At 46.3% G+C, this 21,124-nt stretch overlaps 2 non-coding genes and 1 pseudogene across 2 annotated transcripts; 1 reads left to right on the top strand and 2 right to left on the bottom strand.

Moving 5' to 3' along the window:
- Positions 1–1,112: 1,112 nt before the first annotated feature.
- On the bottom strand, positions 1,113–2,065 carry LOC143139983 (18S ribosomal RNA). The gene has a single exon (XR_012990496.1). It is a non-coding gene; the product is annotated as an 18S ribosomal RNA (ribosomal RNA).
- A 2,407-nt stretch (positions 2,066–4,472) lies between these two features.
- On the top strand, positions 4,473–5,009 carry LOC143139981 (NADH-ubiquinone oxidoreductase chain 6-like; annotated as a pseudogene).
- Positions 5,010–17,764: 12,755 nt separating this feature from the next.
- On the bottom strand, positions 17,765–18,717 carry LOC143139982 (18S ribosomal RNA). The gene has a single exon (XR_012990495.1). It is a non-coding gene; the product is annotated as an 18S ribosomal RNA (ribosomal RNA).
- Positions 18,718–21,124: the final 2,407 nt, after the last annotated feature.

Genomic DNA, 21,124 nt, shown 5'->3' with positions numbered 1-21,124 from the left:
AAAGACAATTGATTGCGCTACCTTTGCACGGTTAAAATACCGCGGCCGTTAAACTTTTGGTCACAGGGCAGGCGGGACCTCCTATAATTAGTGGTGGCAGGAGGCGATGTTTTTGGTAAACAGGCGGGGTTTAGGTTTGCCGAGTTCCTTTTTATCCTTTAAGTCTTTCCCTTGATTTAAGCACTCCTGTGTGGGGGTAACGATGTTCTATTACATGGTCTTCTCGGCCTAGGGCGGCGGTGGTGCATTGCCCTCTTTTGTTGGGTTCGTTAATTGTCGATGGGATGTCCGATTCGACTTACACATGTGCTGGGAGAAGGTCTTTCTTCTTATTACTCGTTCTAGCATGGTCCCTCCTATGGGGGCATAGGATGGCCCAGTAATACTAGGGGCTTTGGAGATTTTAATGTTATAATAGGCTTGGGTTGGTCTGAGCTTTAACGCTTTCTGTTCAGATGGCTGCTTTTAGGCCCACTGAAACCTAGGGCCTTAGTTTAATATATTCCTTAGCCTCCTGTTTAAGGTTGTGTCCTTTGTTAAGGGAGCTGTACCTCCCTTGACTAACTCCCGCGGGTGTCCTTTGTGCCTTGTTTAAGTAAAACTGTTGTGGGCGAGGGCGCAGCGGGGCTGAACTTCTATTCATTTCTTGGGCAACCAGCTATAACCTGACTCGGTAGGTCTTTCACCTCTACTCGGGGGTCTTCCCACTCTTTTGCCACAGAGACGGGTTGGCCCTATAATAGGCTGCCCCGGAGTAGCTCGTCCGGTTTCGGGGGTTCAAACTAGAGGTCTCTTTGCTTGAGGTTACTGGCTAGATCATGATGCAAAAGGTACGAGATGTAGTCTCTGCTTTTATCTACTTTAGTGCGTTATTTCATTTCTCTTTCAGCTTTCCCTTGCGGTACTTTGTCTATAGCGTCTTTATTTCCTTTTCTGTCGCCCGTACTGGGGTGGTCGAATGGTTTAGTCTGTGCTTTTAGCTTTTTGTAGGACTATCTATATCATTAATTTGGTTTTTATAGTCTGAGCTAGCTGTTTAGTTCAGGGTGATCCAACTTGCATGGATGTCTTCTCGGTGTAAGGGAGTCGCTTAACTGTCTCAGCCACACCCTGATTATTCCAAGTGCACCTTCCGGTACACTTACCATGTTACGACTTGCCTCCCCTTGTGACGGATGTTGTGTTATTTACCTTGGTGTAGGCGGTTGTTGGGGAGAGTGACGGGCGGTGTGTGCGCGCTTCAGAGCCGGCTTCAAGGGGGCACTCTATTCCCCCTTTACTGCTAAATCCACCTTCGGATTGTCGTTTCAGACAACCTTCCGTGAATAATCTGGATCAGATAGTGTAGCCCATTTCTTCCTACTTCGTACGCTACACCTCGACCTGACGTTTTGAGTATTACTCATTCTGCTTACTGTAGTACCTTCACAGGGTAAGCTGGCGACGGTGGTATATAGGCGGGAAAAGCAAGGAGTAGTGAGGTTGAACGGGGGTTATCGGTTCTAGAACAGGCTCCTCTAGGGGGGTCTGAAGCACCGCCAAGTCCTTTGGGTTTTAAGCTGGCGCTCGTAGTCCCCTGGCGGATATTTGTTGTACTGGAATATCTAAGTTTACGGCGGGGCATAGTGGGGTATCTAATCCCAGTTTGTGTCCCAGCTGTCGTGGGTTCTGGTGGGAAGGGGTAAAGCTACTTTCGTGTCTATAATTCGAGCCCCTAGGTGCGTATGACGGCCTAAGGGGTCTTCGGCTTTAGTATTTTATTCTCCATAACCACTCTTTACGCCGAGTGAATCAACTAGGGCCTCTCGTATAACCGCGGTGGCTGGCACGAGTTTTACCGGCCCTCTTAACCCTGACTAAGTCAAGTTTTCACTTATGGCTTAATGTCTATCACTGCTGAATTCCCTTGGGGGTGTGGCTAAGCAAGGCGTCTTGGGCTAAAAAGTGTGCCTGATACCGGCTCCTCGTCCCCGGACGGGGGATTGAGGGCATCCTCACAGGGGTGCGGAGGCTTGCATGTGTAAATTGGGTTAAAGCTGATAATAAAGTCAGGACCAAACCTTTGTGCCCGTGGGGCTTTCTACGGCCCATCTTAACATCTTCAGTGTTATGCTTTGCTTAAGCTACACTAGCCACACAGTAACATCTTTTTGCAACACTATATATACCAACACGTAACAGAACTCGTTGAAGACGCCAGTCGAGTCTTTCATGGTTTCGGGGTTTGACATGAATATTAGACTTTTTCGGGCGTAGGGGGTAGGGGGGTTTGTCGCGCGAAAAAACCTCCTAGTTTTCCAAAGAAGGGGGGCAGTATAATAGGGTAGTGTGGGTTGAGAACTGATCTATTATGCACCTGATATCACTTATGTGGTTCTTCGATGAATGTTGATGGAGTATTGGACAGTTATTTCTCATTCAAGGAAATGTACACCCTTTAAACGTTAACATTAGGAAGGAGTCGCCAAATGCCAAGTGAAAGTGAAGGAAAAAAAAGGAACCAGATGCATGTATAGTGAACGCCCGGCATGGTGGGTAACGAGTCGTTAGTATGCCACCATTAACTTATGCCTGGAAAGTTCAATTCTTAGGGGGATTATAAATTTATGGCCCTGAAATAGGAACCAAATGCCAGGAATAGTTCATTCTGTGAAACCCCCACAATTTTTGTCCGTGATCTTATCATTAAGAGTATGCACGATTTAGTCGTGTTGGTCGGTTCTCACTACATTAAATAAGTATATATCTATTTTTGATGGGTAACGCAAGGAAAATGGTTTGATGGAGTAATAGGGATTAATCTATTTATCAGGTTTTCTTATTTATATTCTGAATCTTAATTTAATGCTTATGTATACCTTAGTTCAATTATTACTTGCTTTGTCCTTATTTATTGTTATTTGGTTATTATTGTGTTGTTCTTAGATTCAGTTATGTAATGTAAAGCAGTCATTTACCTGACATAATATGAATGGGGATTATACATAGTATGTACCTACACCATATATATATGTATAATTATACATAGTATGTACTATACCATCTGTGCATGGATATTGTACATACTATGAGTATACAACATTTGTATACCAAAGTACATATATTTGGCGGCGGGCGGCGGGCGGCGTGTCGCCAGAGAATAGTTTAACTTAGAATACTAGCTTTGGGAGTTAGAGGTGGAAGTTAAAATCTTTCTTTTCTGGGCCTCAGGGAGGACTTTAACCTCCGGTCTCCGGATTACAAAACCGGCGCTTTGAACTAAGCTACTGGGGCAGTTTCATTCTAGGGCTTTGTTCTCTATTCATCCGGCTAGCGGGGCGAGAACTAAGAATACAGAGAAGTAGATGACTGAGGCTACTTGCCCGATAATGACGTATGGGTGTTCTACTGGTATTCCTCCGATTCATGTCAAGATGATGACGTCTGCTACTAAAGTTCAGAATAGGAATTGTGTAATAGGTCGGAATGTTAGACCTCGTTGCTTTGAGGTGTGTAGAATGGGAACAACCATTAGTACTAAAATGGAGAATAGAAGGGCTAGTACTCCGCCTAATTTGTTGGGGATTGAACGCAGGATGGCGTAGGCAAATAGGAAGTATCACTCTGGTTTAATATGGGGTGGGGTGACCATGGGGTTGGCGGGTGTAAAATTATCTGGGTCTCCTAGTAAGTTGGGTGAAAAGAGGGCTAATGAGGTTAGTGCTAGTAGTATAACTGCGAAGCCTAGAAGGTCTTTGTAGGAGAAGTATGGGTGGAATGAAATTTTATCGGCGTCCGAGTTAAGGCCGGCAGGGTTATTTGATCCTGTTTCGTGTAGGAATAAAAGGTGGAGGATTGTGGCCCCTGCAATTACGAAAGGGAATAGGAAGTGGAATGCGAAGAATCGGGTTAGAGTGGCGTTATCTACGGAGAAGCCCCCTCAGATTCACTCTACTAGTGCGCCCCCCACATATGGGACGGCAGATAATAAGTTGGTAATTACAGTGGCCCCTCAGAAAGACATTTGTCCTCAGGGGAGAACGTAGCCTACAAAGGCAGTCATCATAACAAGAAGGAGAAGGACTACTCCAATGTTTCATGTCTCTTTGTAAAGGTATGAGCCGTAGTAAAGTCCTCGGCCAATGTGGGCGTAAATGCAGATAAAGAAGAATGATGCTCCGTTTGCGTGCATGCTTCGGATCAGTCAGCCGTAGTTTACGTCACGGCAAATGTGGGCAACAGAAGAGAATGCAGTTGCGATGTCAGAAGTGTAGTGTATAGCCAGGAATAATCCTGTTAAAATTTGTGCTGCTAAACACAGCCCTAAAAGTGAGCCGAAGTTTCATCAGACTGAAATGTTAGAAGGGGCTGGGAGGTCGACTAGTGCGTCGTTAGCGATTTTTAGGAGTGGGTGGGTTTTTCGTAGGCTTGCCATTAGGGTTTCTATAGTTGAATAACAACGGTGGTTTTTCGAGTCATTGGTCTCGGTTAGAATCCGGGTAGAAATTATGGTATACTTTGTGTGTCTTTGATTATTTGGGTTTGTTTTAGGGATGGTAGGTGTTGCATCCAATCCTGCCCCGTATTTCGCGGCATTAGGGTTAGTGATGTCTTCTGGAGCGGGTTGTGCTGTTTTAGCAATGTTTGGGTCTCCGTTTCTGGCCTTGGCTCTTTTCTTAATTTATTTAGGGGGGATGTTAGTAGTTTTTGGGTATTCGGCTGCCTTGGCAGCTGACCCGCACCCTGAAAGCTGGGGGGATGCGTCTGTCTTTGAGCATGCAATGTTCTACTTTGTGGTAGTCGTTGCAGGGCTACTTTATTTTGGCTCGTCATGATATGATTTTAGTGCGGGGGTGTTGAGTAGCTGTAAAGAATTGTTGATGGTTCGGGGAGATGTTGGTGGGGTTTCTATGCTTTATGCTTCAGGGGGTGTTATGATAGTGTTATGCGCTTGAGTTTTATTGCTAACCCTATTTGTAGTGTTAGAGTTGACTCGTGGTTTAAGTCGGGGGGCTTTACGGGCTGTTTAGGTAGAGGCTAAAAGGGTGGCCAGTCCTGTGGTGATTATGAAGATTATTAGATATGTCTTGATGATCCCTCGTTGGGCGTCGCTAGTGGCGGCGGATATTTTTGCCTGGGCTGAAGCTAGCCCTTTGGGGCCTGCGGCTTCAAATCAGGATTGGTCTACTAGTTGGTTGGCCATTGTTTGGCCTAAAACCAGGTTTAGTTTAGGGGCCAGGCGGTGTACTGTTGCGGGGAAGTAGCCAAGTATATTTGAGAAGTTGTGTAGTTTAATGATTGGGGTAGGTTTAAATTGTTTGGCAGTAAGGGCGGCTAGTTCTATGGCTGTTAGAAGTCCAATGATTGTGACGATAAGAGCAGCTAGTTTTAGTATAGGGGGTATGGTTATAATGGGTGTTTTTGTAGGGAGGGTGTTTGAAATAAGAATTAGTCCTGCTACAATGCTGCCTCAGGCCAGTCGTTTAATTGGGTTGATAACCGCAGGGTCATTTTCGTTGATTGGAGAGAGAGGCATGAATCGGGGGGTTCCCATGGTAACAAAGAATACAACTCGGAAGCTATAGACAGCCGTGAAAGAGGTTGCAATTAGAGTGAGGACAAGGGCTCAGGCGTTTAGGTAAGAGGTGTTTAGGGCTTCGATGATGGCATCTTTTGAGAAGAAGCCGGCCAGGAAGGGGGTTCCTGTTAGAGCTAGGCTTCCAATTGTCAGACAGGTAGATGTAAAAGGTGCTAGGTTGTGCAGGCCTCCTATTTTCCGGATGTCTTGTTCGTCGTTAAGGCTGTGGATTACTGATCCGGAGCAGAGGAAGAGTATTGCTTTGAAGAAGGCATGGGTGCAAATGTGGAAGAAGGCTAATTGGGGCTGATTAAGCCCAATTGTTACCATCATAAGTCCCAGCTGACTTGAAGTAGAGAAGGCTACGATTTTTTTAATGTCATTCTGGGTGAGAGCACATGTGGCAGTGAATAGTGTTGTTAGTGCACCTAGACATAAGCAAATGGTTAATGCTGTGGGGTTAGATTGGGTAAGAGGGTGCAGTCGAATAAGGAGGAAGATTCCTGCTACGACCATTGTGCTTGAGTGCAGTAGGGCGGAGACTGGCGTAGGACCTTCCATTGCGGAAGGCAGTCAAGGGTGAAGTCCGAATTGGGCCGACTTGCCTGTTGCGGCAATGATTAGGCCTAGAAGGGGGAGGGTTATGTCTATGTTGTGGGAGAGTGCAAAGATTTGTTGTATTTCTCATGAATTAAGATTCATGGCAAACCAGGCCATGCTTATAATTAGTCCGATGTCTCCTACTCGGTTATAAATTACGGCTTGCAAGGCTGCAGTGTTGGCATCGGCTCGGCCGTATCATCAGCCGATTAGTAGGAAGGACATAATTCCTACTCCTTCTCAACCAATAAATAGTTGGAATATGTTGTTGGCTGTAACTAAGATAATTATAGCAATTAAGAACATGAGGAGGTATTTAAAGAATCGGTTCATGTAGGGGTCCGCGTGTATGTATCAGGAGGCAAATTCAAGGATGGATCAGGTCACGTAAAGGGCGATGGGCGTAAAGATAATTGAATAGGCATCGAACTTTAGGCTAATGCTAATGTTGAAAGTGGATGTGTTTATTCAGTGTCAGGTGGTAACGATTGTCTCTACTCCCTGATCTAGAAAGATGAATAAGGGTAAAAGACTGACCACGAATGCGGCACTAACTGCGGTTTTTACGTGGGACACGGCTCAACCGGGGGGTTTTGGTGTAGGGTCAATCGTTGTAAGAATAGGGTAGGCTAGGAGGGCAAAGATTAGTGTAAGTGATGATGATAAAATCAGTGTGGTTTGCATAGCCTCTGCTTGGATTTGCACCAAGAGTTTTTGGTTCCTAAGACCAACGGATGACTGTTATCCTTCAAAGGCCGAGTGAGCCGCAGACTCTAACTGCGGGGGTAGAGATTAGCAGTCTCTATTGCTACAGGCCTCTCTCGGCGGATAAGGAGGTTTGAACTCCTGTCTTTGGAATCACAATCCAACATTTTCGTTAAACTATACCTGCAGTAGAATCATCCTCACATGAACTCTGGTTTAAGGATAAGTAAGATAACTGGGATTAAGTGAAGGGCAATTAAAAGGTGCTCTCGTGTGTGATAAGGGGTTAATCCTGTAATATGTGCTGGTACTGGGCCTCGCTGAGTCATTAGGAACATGTAGAGGGAGTAGCCGGCTGTGATCAGGGTGCCGAGCCCTGTTAGGACGAGGGTTCAAGGAGATCAGTTAAACATGGTTGTAATGATTATTACTTCTCCCATAAGATTAGGGAGTGGGGGGAGTGCAAGATTGGCTAAGTTAGCAATAAATCATCATGTGGCTGTTAGGGGGAATAGTATTTGCATGCCTCGTGCTAGGACCATGGTTCGGCTGTGTGTTCGTTCATAGCTTGTGTTTGCCAGACAGAATAATGCCGATGAGACTAGTCCGTGGGCAATTATTAAAATAATTGCTCCGGTTAGGCCTCAGGGGGTTTGAATAAGAATACCCCCAGCTACTAGGCCTATGTGGCTTACTGAGGAGTAAGCGATTAGTGATTTTAGGTCTGTTTGGCGTAAACAGATAGATCCTGTTATGATGATTCCCCAGAGGGCGAGCACGATGAAAGGATAGGCTATTTCTTTGGTGAGGGGGTCAAGGACTGTGGTCATTCGAATCATGCCGTAACCCCCAAGTTTTAGTAAAACTGCGGCCAGGACTATTGACCCGGCAATAGGGGCTTCTACGTGCGCCTTTGGTAGTCAGAGATGAACGCCATAGAGGGGTATTTTTACGAGGAATGCCACTAAGCAGCCTGCTCACCAGATTTTGTCCCCCCAAGAGATCAGAGTTAAAGGTTGACAAAAGTTTAGGGTAATCATTGATAAACTTCCTGTTGAATTTTGTAGGGTTAGTAGTGCAACTAATAGTGGGAGGGATCCCGCTAAAGTGTAAAATAAGAAGTAGGTGCCCGCATTTAGGCGTTCTGCTTGATTACCTCATCGGGTAATAATAATAAGAGTGGGGACAAGGGTTGCTTCAAATATAATATAAAACATAATAATTTCTGTGGCCCCGAATGCTATAATAAGGAAGGTTTGAAGGGAGGCCAGGAGGCTAAGGTATATACGTTGCCGGGAGGCAGGTTCAGACTGCGTGTGGTTTTGGCTTGCGAGGATTATTAGAGGGAGGAGTCAACATGTTAGGACTAGAAGGGGGGCAGAAAGGGGGTCAATTGCTATATAGCTGTTTGGCAGGGTTCACCCTGTTTCTGCTGTCCAGTTGAGTCAGGTTAGACTCAGTAGGGCAATAACTAGGCTGTAGGATACGGCAGATGTCCAAAGTCATTTTTTGGGTGTTAACCAGATCGTTGGGAAGAGCATTAGAGTTGGGATTAACACTTTTAACATTGCAGGAGGTTAAGGCTTTGTAGTCGGTCTGTTCCGTGGGTTCGAGCTGTTGCTACTAGTAGGGCAAGACCAGTGCTGGCTTCACAAGCAGAGAAGGCGAGGAGTAATATGGGCGCTGCAGAGAAGTTTGTTGCTTCTGTTTGTAGGGTTCATAAAGAAGAGCAAGAAAGAGTGATAGCATCATGCCCTCTAAACATAGTAGAGCAGAGAGAAGGTGGGTTCGGTGAAATGCCAGGCCCATTAGGCCTAGGATAAATGCTATGCTAAAACTGAAGTGTACCGGGGTCATAAGGGAGTTATGGACTTTAACCATAATTGTCTGAGCCGAAATCAGAAGTCTTTAGTTGGACTAATTCCCTATTCGGCTCATTCAAGGCCCCCCTGCATTCACTCATAGACTAAACCTAATGTTAGGAGAACAAGGATGGCGGTGGCCCATGAGACGGTTGTTAGTGGGTCGAGCAGTTGATTTCCTCAGGGGAGGGGAAGTAGTAATGCGATCTCTAGGTCAAATAGTAAGAATAGAATAGCTACTAGGAAGAACCGCAGGGAGAAGGGCAGTCGGGCAGATCCTAGGGGGTCAAATCCACATTCGTAAGGTGAAAGTTTTTCTGCGTCGGGGTTTATTTGTGGTAGTCAGAACGAAACAATAATTAAAATGATTGATAGTACTGATGTGATTGCTAGGATAGTTATAATTAGACTCATTATCTTTCCTTGGACTTTAACCAAGATTAGATGGTTGGAAGCCACCTGTACTGTCTTTTATACTAGAAAGATTATGATCCTCATCAGTAGATAGAGACGTATAAGAATAGTCATACTACGTCAACAAAGTGTCAGTATCAGGCGGCGGCCTCGAATCCAAAGTGGTGGTTTGAAGTAAAGTGGTAGAGTACTTGACGTAGAAGACAAACAGCCAGGAATGTTGAGCCAATAATTACGTGTAGGCCGTGGAATCCTGTGGCCACAAAGAATGTTGATCCATATACTCCATCTGCGATCGTAAAGGGGGCTTCATAGTATTCTAGGGCTTGTAAGAAAGTAAAGTAGAAGCCCAGAAGGATTGTAAGGGTAAGAGATTGGATGGCTTGTTTTCGTTCTCCTTCTATAAGGCTGTGATGGGCTCATGTCACAGTTACACCGGAGGCCAGAAGGACGGCTGTATTCAATAGTGGTACTTCGAATGGGTCCAGGGGTGTGATTCCTGTTGGGGGTCAGCAACCTCCTAGTTCAGGGGTTGGTGCTAGGCTTGAGTGGTAGAAGGCTCAGAAAAATCCTGCAAAGAAGAATACTTCTGAGGTAATGAACAGGATCATCCCGTAACGTAGTCCTTTTTGAACTGGAGGGGTGTGGTGGCCTTGGAAGGTCCCTTCTCGGACAATGTCCCGTCATCATTGGTATATAGTTAGGAGGGTTAGTACTAGGCCTAGAGTTATAAGGAGGGTTGAATGGAAGTGGAATCAAATTGCAGTGCCGGATGTTAGCAGCAGGGCGCCAATTGCTCCGGTGAGCGGTCAGGGGCTTGGGTCTACCATGTGGTATGCGTGTGCTTGGTGGGCCATTAGACGTTTTCTTGTAGGTATAGGCTTAAGAGTAGGACGAAGACATATGCCTGAATCATTGCTACGGCAACTTCTAGAAGAGTGAGTAAGAATAAGATTGTGGCTGTTAAGATGGCCACGGTTGGCATAATTGGGAGAAGAACAAATGCTGCTGTAGCAATTAGTTGGATGAGTAGGTGGCCAGCTGTTAGGTTGGCAGTTAGTCGGACTCCAAGGGCTAAGGGTCGGATAAACAGGCTAATCGTTTCGATAATAATTAGTACAGGAATAAGTGGTGCTGGGGTGCCCTCGGGGAGGAGATGTCCTAGGGCAGCTGTAGGTTGGTTTCGCATACCGATGATTACTGTGGCTAGTCACAGAGGGACGGCAAGGCCCATATTAAGAGAAAGTTGTGTAGTTGGTGTAAATGTGTAGGGGAGAAGTCCTAACATGTTGATAGTAATAAGGAAGAGCATTAAAGATGTAAGCAGAACTGCTCATTTGTGTCCTCCTGGGTTAATAGGAAGAAGAAGTTGTTGTGTGAATCGATTAATAAATCAGCCTTGAAGGGTTAATACTCGATTGTTCAATCATCGTGTTGTAGGGGTGGGGTATAAAGTTCATGGGAGTGCGATTGCTACCGCAATAAGGGGAATACCTAGGTAAGAGGGGCTCATGAATTGGTCAAAGAAGCTTAGTATCATGGTCAGTTTCAGGGTTCAGGTTTAGCTTTTTCAGCTCCTACAGTTGTAGGTTCATTGTTGAAATTATGGGCTAGGACTTTTGGGGGGATGACTGTTAGGAAAATTAGTCAAGAGAAGACAAGAATTGCAAATCAAGGAGCGGGGTTCAATTGAGGCATGTCACTAGAGGTGGTTGGGGGCCACCAATCTTCAGCTTAAAAGGCTGACGCTAGGCCCAGTTTAGCTTCCTAGTGAGGCGTCTTCAAGTATGAGTGAGGATCAGTTTTCAAAGTGTTCTAGAGGAACAGCCTCTACCACAATTGGCATAAAGCTGTGATTTGCACCACAAATTTCAGAGCATTGCCCGTAGAATACACCGGGACGGGAGGCGATAAAGGCGGTTTGATTCAGGCGTCCTGGTACTGCGTCTATTTTTACTCCTAGTGCTGGAACAGCTCAGGAGTGAAGTACGTCTTCCGCTGATACAAGAACTCGAATAGGAGATTCTATTGGAACAACCATTCGGTGGTCTGTTTCTAGTAGTCGGAATTGTCCTGGTACTAGGTCTTGTGTAGGAACCATATAGGAGTCGAAGCCAAGGTCTTCGTAGTCTGTGTACTCATAGCTTCAGTATCACTGGTGTCCCATGGCTTTAATAGTTAGATGGGGGTCGTTAATCTCGTCCATGAGGTAAAGAATTCGTAGGGAGGGAAGTGCAATTAAAATAAGGATTACTGCCGGCAGGACAGTTCACACAATTTCAATTTCTTGAGAATCTAGAATGTATTTGTCAGTAAGTTTGGTGGAAACCATTGACACAATAATGTAAAGAACCAGTGTGCTAATTAGGAGTACGATCATTAGGGCGTGGTCGTGGAAATGTAGGAGTTCTTCTATTACAGGGGAGGCCGCGTCTTGCAATCCTAGTTGTGAGGGATGTGCCATTTAGCTCTGGGCTAAGACACGCGGGAGTTTAACCCACAATTTTGCCTCGACAAGGCAAGGTAATCGTTTTACTAGTGTCTTATTTAAGAAAGTGGCAGAGTGGCCATGCAGTTGGCTTGAAACCATCTCACGGGGGTTCGATTCCTCCCTTTCTCGTTATTTTGCTTGTACTTGCACGAAAGCCGGCTCTTCAAAGGTGTGGTAAGGAGGTGGGCAGCCGTGTAGTCATTCTACGTTCGTCATGGTAAGCTCTACTGATGATACTTCTCGTTTGGCGGCAAATGCTTCTCAAAGAATAAATAAGAACATAATTACTGCTACTAAAGAGATTAATGACCCGATTGAAGACACCGTGTTTCAAAGGGTGTAGGCATCTGGGTAGTCCGAGTACCGTCGTGGCATTCCGGCTAGCCCCAGGAAGTGCTGTGGGAAGAAAGTTAGATTTACCCCTACGAACATAACCCCAAAGTGGATTTTTGTTCAGGTGCTGTGAAGGGTGTATCCTGAAAATAGCGGGAATCAGTGCATGAATGCGGCCATGATGGCAAACACAGCACCCATTGACAGAACATAGTGGAAGTGTGCTACTACGTAGTATGTGTCGTGTAGAACAATGTCTAGGGAGGAATTGGCTAGTACAATCCCTGTGAGCCCCCCGACCGTGAATAGGAAAATGAAGCCCAGAGCTCAAAGAAGGGGAGTATCCCATTTGATTGAGCCCCCGTGCAGTGTCGCAAGTCAGCTAAAGACTTTTACTCCGGTGGGAATAGCAATAATCATTGTTGCTGATGTAAAGTAGGCTCGTGTGTCTACATCCATTCCTACGGTGAACATGTGGTGGGCTCATACGATAAACCCTAGAAGTCCGATGGCCATCATGGCTCATACCATTCCCATGTATCCGAAAGGTTCTTTTTTGCCGGAATAATAGGCTACAATGTGGGAGATCATTCCAAATCCTGGTAGGATTAAAATGTAAACTTCCGGGTGGCCAAAGAATCAGAATAGGTGTTGATATAGAATTGGGTCCCCTCCCCCTGCCGGGTCAAAGAAGGTCGTATTTAGATTTCGGTCTGTTAGGAGCATTGTAATCCCAGCAGCTAACACAGGGAGTGAGAGAAGAAGGAGAACGGCCGTTACAAGCACGGATCACACAAATAGGGGTGTTTGATATTGTGAGATTGCAGGGGGTTTCATATTAATAATTGTGGTAATAAAATTAATGGCCCCAAGAATTGATGAGATACCTGCTAGATGAAGAGAGAAGATAGTTAGATCGACGGACGCTCCGGCGTGGGCAAGATTACCTGCCAAGGGCGGGTAGACTGTTCATCCGGTTCCTGCCCCGGCCTCAACCCCGGATGAGGCAAGAAGGAGGAGGAATGAGGGCGGAAGTAGTCAGAAGCTCATGTTGTTCATTCGTGGGAATGCCATGTCTGGTGCCCCGATCATAAGGGGGACTAGTCAGTTCCCAAAGCCACCAATTAGAATTGGCATTACTATGAAGAAGATTATTACGAAGGCGTGCGCCGTAACGATGACGTTATAGATCTGATCGTCTCCGAGAAGTGCCCCGGGTTGGCTCAGTTCTGCTCGGATTAAGAGACTTAAGGCAGTGCCTACTATCCCTGCTCAGGCACCAAATACTAGGTAAAGGGTACCAATATCTTTATGATTAGTTGAGAAAAATCAACGTGTAATTGCCACAGGTAGGATGGCCGAAGGTTTAGGCGGCGGATTGTAGCTCCGAGGACAGAGGTTTAACTCCTCTTCTTACCACAAGCTCTGTGGTGAAGTTCATGTCAGGTTGCAAACCTGAAGACGCAGGTTAACGCCTGCCGGGGCTTTCTCCGCCTCTCTCCCGGACGGCGGGGAAAGTAGATGGATGCTCGCTGGTTAGGGCGCTTAGCTGTTAACTAAGAGTTTGTAGGATCGAGGCCTTCCCATCTAGAAAGGCTTTAGCTTAATTAAAGTGTCTGGGTTGCATCCAGAAGATGTGGGATAAATCCCTGCAAGTCTTATCAGGGGCTAGGAGATTTTCACTCCTGCTTGGAGCTTTGAAGGCTCATGGTCTAAATGCTATCCTAAGCCCCTAGGCTAAAAGGGCCAGGGCGGTTGGGGTAAGGGGGAGGAGGCAGGTTGATAAAACGATAGCCGCGGATAGGGGGAGGGAAGGCTGTTTAGTTGCGGTTCGTCAGGGGGCAGTGGAGTTAATGGTGTAGGGGGAGAGGGTAAGGGTTATGGCGTAGCTTAGTCGAAGGTAGAAATAAAGACTTAATAGGGCTGTAAGGGCTATCACGGTGGCAGTGAGAGGAAATCCCTGGCTGGTGACTTCTTGGAGAATTAGTCATTTAGGCATGAATCCGGTTAGTGGGGGTAAGCCCCCTAATGAGAGAAGAATAAGGCAGGCCAGTGCGGTCAGGGTGGGGGCTTTAGTTCAGGTTGAGGCGAGGGTAATAGTTTTGGTTGAGCCAACATTGTTTAGGGTGAGGAAGGCGGCTGTTGTTATGGCAATGTAGGTAATTAGGGCTATTAGTGTTATTTGGGGGGCCATTTGGGCCACTAGAATTATTCACCCTAGATGTGCGATTGAGGAGTATGCCAGGATTTTGCGTAGTTGGGTTTGATTAAGGCCCCCTCAGCCTCCTACTAATGTAGAAGAGATTGCTAGTGTTGTAAGTAAGTAAGGGTGGGCGTTATCCGCAACTTGAAGGATTAGTGCGAATGGGGCTAGTTTTTGTCAAGTAGATAACACTAGTCCTGTGGTCAGTGTGATTCCCTGGAGAACTTCAGGAAGTCAGAAGTGCATGGGGGCCAGCCCAATTTTTAGTGCCAAGGCCGTAACGGCGATGGAAGAGGCGATGGGGTGGGAAAGTTGGGTAATTTCTCACTGTCCAGTGATTCATGCGTTGGTAGTGCTAGCAAATAGAAGTATAGCTGCTGCTGTGGCTTGTGTGAGGAAGTACTTGGTTGTGGCTTCTACGGCTCGGGGGTGATGCTGGTAGGCCATTATGGGGACGATGGCGAGGGTGTTAATTTCCAGACCCATTCATGCTAACAGTCAGTGGGAGCTTGCAAAGGTTATTGTAGTTCCTAGGCCCAGGCTAGACAGTAGGATTGTGAGTACGTAAGGGTTCATTAGTAGGGGAAGGATTTTAACCAACATGTTCGGGGTATGGGCCCGAAAGCTTATTTAGCTGACCTTACTAGAAAGTGGTGTAGTGGAAGCACCCAGAGTTTTGATCTCTGGAGGATGGGTTCGAATCCCTTTTTTCTAAGGAGCCGGGGGGAGTCTAACCCCCGTGGTTCACTCTATCAAAGTGGCCCTTAGGCGTTCAGGCACAGCTCCGGGTCTATCTAGAATTGGGGAGGGAGACCTGCAGTTCCCACTGGAAGGGAAATATGTCAGAGGATCAGTGCTAGTGTAAGGGGGAGGAAGTTTTTTCACACTAGATGTATTAGTTGGTCATATCGGAATCGTGGGTAGGAGGCCCGAACCCACAGGAATAGCCCAGAAAGAAGGGCTGCTTTAAATATGATGCTAATGGTAGTAAATTCAGGAAATGAGGGGAAGTGTGAGGCCCCTATAAAGAGCACTGCTGATAGGGTATTTATGAAGAGAATGTTGGCGTATTCGGCCAGGAAGAAAAGGGCGAAAGGTCCCCCGGCGTACTCTACGTTGAACCCGGATACAAGTTCTGATTCTCCTTCAGTTAGATCAAATGGTGCCCGGTTGGTCTCTGCCAGTGTGGAGATATATCACATTGCTGCAAGAGGTCATGCTGGGGCTAGTAGTCAAATTCCTTCTTGTGTGGTGCTGAACATTGATAGGGTGAAACCTCCTGTAAATACGATAGTGCATAGAAGAATGAGTCCTAGGGCTACTTCGTAGGAAATGGTCTGGGCAACGGCTCGCAGAGCCCCAATTAGGGCATATTTTGAATTAGATGCTCACCCAGATCCTAGGATTGAGTACACGGCCAGGCTGGACAGGGCTAAAATAAAGAGTATACTGAGATTTAGGTCGGTGACTGGAAAGGGCAGGGGTAGGGGCGCTCATAGTGTAAGTGCCAGTGTGAGGGCTAAGGTAGGAGTAGCTAGGAATAAGAATGGGGAGGATGTGGAGGGTCGGACAGGTTCTTTAATAAAGAGCTTAACTCCGTCTGCGATTGGTTGAAGTAGTCCGTAAGGGCCTACCACATTTGGTCCTTTCCGCAGTTGCATATACCCCAAGACCTTTCGTTCGATTAAGGTCAGGAAAGCTACGGCTAGTAGGACAGGTACGATGTAGGCAAGGGGGTTAATGATGTGGGCTATGATAATGTGAAGCATAGCTAAGGAGAGGATTTGAACCTCTGGGAGGGAAGGCTTAGGCTTCCTGCATTTACCGGGCTCTGCCACCTTAGCGCGCCCTTCTCTTGGGCCGGGGGTTGCCCCCCTTTACCTGCTTCAGTTGTATTCAGCAGGTTGGGGGGAGGCGTGCCTAAAGCATGGGCCTCATCACTCCGGTCCTTTCGTACTAGGAAGGGTGGCTTCACAGATAGAAACTGACCTGGATTACTCCGGTCTGAACTCAGATCACGTAGGACTTTAATCGTTGAACAAACGAACCCTTAATAGCGGCTGCACCATTAGGATGTCCTGATCCAACATCGAGGTCGTAAACCCCCTCGTCGATATGGACTCTGGGAGGGGATTGCGCTGTTATCCCTAGGGTAACTTGGTTCGTTGGTCGGCATAAAGCCGGATCATTATTGGTCAAATGTTTTGTGACTTAGAGCTGTGGCTCTGGGTTTTAGGGTGTTCCCCTATCCACTCGGGAGCTTTGTTATCTCCCGTGGTCGCCCCAACCGAAGACGCTTGTGCCATAATCACGTTGTTTGAGGGTCCAGTTAGCGGCCGCTTTTCGTGGTTGGTTGGCGTCTAAAGCTCCATAGGGTCTTCTCGTCTTGTGTGTGTATACCCGCTTCTGCACGGGTAGATCAGTTTCATTGACCGGGAAAAAGAGACAGTTAAACCCTCGTTATGCCATTCATACAGGTCTCCATTTAAAAGACAATTGATTGCGCTACCTTTGCACGGTTAAAATACCGCGGCCGTTAAACTTTTGGTCACAGGGCAGGCGGGACCTCCTATAATTAGTGGTGGCAGGAGGCGATGTTTTTGGTAAACAGGCGGGGTTTAGGTTTGCCGAGTTCCTTTTTATCCTTTAAGTCTTTCCCTTGATTTAAGCACTCCTGTGTGGGGGTAACGATGTTCTATTACATGGTCTTCTCGGCCTAGGGCGGCGGTGGTGCATTGCCCTCTTTTGTTGGGTTCGTTAATTGTCGATGGGATGTCCGATTCGACTTACACATGTGCTGGGAGAAGGTCTTTCTTCTTATTACTCGTTCTAGCATGGTCCCTCCTATGGGGGCATAGGATGGCCCAGTAATACTAGGGGCTTTGGAGATTTTAATGTTATAATAGGCTTGGGTTGGTCTGAGCTTTAACGCTTTCTGTTCAGATGGCTGCTTTTAGGCCCACTGAAACCTAGGGCCTTAGTTTAATATATTCCTTAGCCTCCTGTTTAAGGTTGTGTCCTTTGTTAAGGGAGCTGTACCTCCCTTGACTAACTCCCGCGGGTGTCCTTTGTGCCTTGTTTAAGTAAAACTGTTGTGGGCGAGGGCGCAGCGGGGCTGAACTTCTATTCATTTCTTGGGCAACCAGCTATAACCTGACTCGGTAGGTCTTTCACCTCTACTCGGGGGTCTTCCCACTCTTTTGCCACAGAGACGGGTTGGCCCTATAATAGGCTGCCCCGGAGTAGCTCGTCCGGTTTCGGGGGTTCAAACTAGAGGTCTCTTTGCTTGAGGTTACTGGCTAGATCATGATGCAAAAGGTACGAGATGTAGTCTCTGCTTTTATCTACTTTAGTGCGTTATTTCATTTCTCTTTCAGCTTTCCCTTGCGGTACTTTGTCTATAGCGTCTTTATTTCCTTTTCTGTCGCCCGTACTGGGGTGGTCGAATGGTTTAGTCTGTGCTTTTAGCTTTTTGTAGGACTATCATATCTTTAATTTGGTTTTTATAGTCTGAGCTAGCTGTTTAGTTCAGGGTGATCCAACTTGCATGGATGTCTTCTCGGTGTAAGGGAGTCGCTTAACTGTCTCAGCCACACCCTGATTATTCCAAGTGCACCTTCCGGTACACTTACCATGTTACGACTTGCCTCCCCTTGTGACGGATGTTGTGTTATTTACCTTGGTGTAGGCGGTTGTTGGGGAGAGTGACGGGCGGTGTGTGCGCGCTTCAGAGCCGGCTTCAAGGGGGCACTCTATTCCCCCTTTACTGCTAAATCCACCTTCGGATTGTCGTTTCAGACAACCTTCCGTGAATAATCTGGATCAGATAGTGTAGCCCATTTCTTCCTACTTCGTACGCTACACCTCGACCTGACGTTTTGAGTATTACTCATTCTGCTTACTGTAGTACCTTCACAGGGTAAGCTGGCGACGGTGGTATATAGGCGGGAAAAGCAAGGAGTAGTGAGGTTGAACGGGGGTTATCGGTTCTAGAACAGGCTCCTCTAGGGGGGTCTGAAGCACCGCCAAGTCCTTTGGGTTTTAAGCTGGCGCTCGTAGTCCCCTGGCGGATATTTGTTGTACTGGAATATCTAAGTTTACGGCGGGGCATAGTGGGGTATCTAATCCCAGTTTGTGTCCCAGCTGTCGTGGGTTCTGGTGGGAAGGGGTAAAGCTACTTTCGTGTCTATAATTCGAGCCCCTAGGTGCGTATGACGGCCTAAGGGGTCTTCGGCTTTAGTATTTTATTCTCCATAACCACTCTTTACGCCGAGTGAATCAACTAGGGCCTCTCGTATAACCGCGGTGGCTGGCACGAGTTTTACCGGCCCTCTTAACCCTGACTAAGTCAAGTTTTCACTTATGGCTTAATGTCTATCACTGCTGAATTCCCTTGGGGGTGTGGCTAAGCAAGGCGTCTTGGGCTAAAAAGTGTGCCTGATACCGGCTCCTCGTCCCCGGACGGGGGATTGAGGGCATCCTCACAGGGGTGCGGAGGCTTGCATGTGTAAATTGGGTTAAAGCTGATAATAAAGTCAGGACCAAACCTTTGTGCCCGTGGGGCTTTCTACGGCCCATCTTAACATCTTCAGTGTTATGCTTTGCTTAAGCTACACTAGCCACACAGTAACATCTTTTTGCAACACTATATATACCAACACGTAACAGAACTCGTTGAAGACGCCAGTCGAGTCTTTCATGGTTTCGGGGTTTGACATGAATATTAGACTTTTTCGGGCGTAGGGGGTAGGGGGGTTTGTCGCGCGAAAAAACCTCCTAGTTTTCCAAAGAAGGGGGGCAGTATAATAGGGTAGTGTGGGTTGAGAACTGATCTATTATGCACCTGATATCACTTATGTGGTTCTTCGATGAATGTTGATGGAGTATTGGACAGTTATTTCTCATTCAAGGAAATGTACACCCTTTAAACGTTAACATTAGGAAGGAGTCGCCAAATGCCAAGTGAAAGTGAAGGAAAAAAAAGGAACCAGATGCATGTATAGTGAACGCCCGGCATGGTGGGTAACGAGTCGTTAGTATGCCACCATTAACTTATGCCTGGAAAGTTCAATTCTTAGGGGGATTATAAATTTATGGCCCTGAAATAGGAACCAAATGCCAGGAATAGTTCATTCTGTGAAACCCCCACAATTTTTGTCCGTGATCTTATCATTAAGAGTATGCACGATTTAGTCGTGTTGGTCGGTTCTCACTACATTAAATAAGTATATATCTATTTTTGATGGGTAACGCAAGGAAAATGGTTTGATGGAGTAATAGGGATTAATCTATTTATCAGGTTTTCTTATTTATATTCTGAATCTTAATTTAATGCTTATGTATACCTTAGTTCAATTATTACTTGCTTTGTCCTTATTTATTGTTATTTGGTTATTATTGTGTTGTTCTTAGATTCAGTTATGTAATGTAAAGCAGTCATTTACCTGACATAATATGAATGGGGATTATACATAGTATGTACCTACACCATATATATATGTATAATTATACATAGTATGTACTATACCATCTGTGCATGGATATTGTACATACTATGAGTATACAACATTTGTATACCAAAGTACATATATTTGGCGGCGGGCGGCGGGCGGCGTGTCGCCAGAGAATAGTTTAACTTAGAATACTAGCTTTGGGAGTTAGAGGTGGAAGTTAAAATCTTTCTTTTCTGGGCCTCAGGGAGGACTTTAACCTCCGGTCTCCGGATTACAAAACCGGCGCTTTGAACTAAGCTACTGGGGCAGTTTCATTCTAGGGCTTTGTTCTCTATTCATCCGGCTAGCGGGGCGAGAACTAAGAATACAGAGAAGTAGATGACTGAGGCTACTTGCCCGATAATGACGTATGGGTGTTCTACTGGTATTCCTCCGATTCATGTCAAGATGATGACGTCTGCTACTAAAGTTCAGAATAGGAATTGTGTAATAGGTCGGAATGTTAGACCTCGTTGCTTTGAGGTGTGTAGAATGGGAACAACCATTAGTACTAAAATGGAGAATAGAAGGGCTAGTACTCCGCCTAATTTGTTGGGGATTGAACGCAGGATGGCGTAGGCAAATAGGAAGTATCACTCTGGTTTAATATGGGGTGGGGTGACCATGGGGTTGGCGGGTGTAAAATTATCTGGGTCTCCTAGTAAGTTGGGTGAAAAGAGGGCTAATGAGGTTAGTGCTAGTAGTATAACTGCGAAGCCTAGAAGGTCTTTGTAGGAGAAGTATGGGTGGAATGAAATTTTATCGGCGTCCGAGTTAAGGCCGGCAGGGTTATTTGATCCTGTTTCGTGTAGGAATAAAAGGTGGAGGATTGTGGCCCCTGCAATTACGAAAGGGAATAGGAAGTGGAATGCGAAGAATCGGGTTAGAGTGGCGTTATCTACGGAGAAGCCCCCTCAGATTCACTCTACTAGTGCGCCCCCCACATATGGGACGGCAGATAATAAGTTGGTAATTACAGTGGCCCCTCAGAAAGACATTTGTCCTCAGGGGAGAACGTAGCCTACAAAGGCAGTCATCATAACAAGAAGGAGAAGGACTACTCCAATGTTTCATGTCTCTTTGTAAAGGTATGAGCCGTAGTAAAGTCCTCGGCCAATGTGGGCGTAAATGCAGATAAAGAAGAATGATGCTCCGTTTGCGTGCATGCTTCGGATCAGTCAGCCGTAGTTTACGTCACGGCAAATGTGGGCAACAGAAGAGAATGCAGTTGCGATGTCAGAAGTGTAGTGTATAGCCAGGAATAATCCTGTTAAAATTTGTGCTGCTAAACACAGCCCTAAAAGTGAGCCGAAGTTTCATCAGACTGAAATGTTAGAAGGGGCTGGGAGGTCGACTAGTGCGTCGTTAGCGATTTTTAGGAGTGGGTGGGTTTTTCGTAGGCTTGCCATTAGGGTTTCTATAGTTGAATAACAACGGTGGTTTTTCGAGTCATTGGTCTCGGTTAGA

This window comes from Alosa pseudoharengus, unplaced genomic scaffold (assembly GCF_046254945.1).
Source record: "Alosa pseudoharengus isolate Yale_2024_CS ecotype anadromous, Long Island Sound unplaced genomic scaffold, YU_APseudo_1.1 YU_APseudo_1.1_scf_222, whole genome shotgun sequence".
NCBI lineage: Eukaryota > Metazoa > Chordata > Actinopteri > Clupeiformes > Clupeidae > Alosa > Alosa pseudoharengus.
This window is presented reverse-complemented; position numbering and strand designations above follow the sequence as displayed.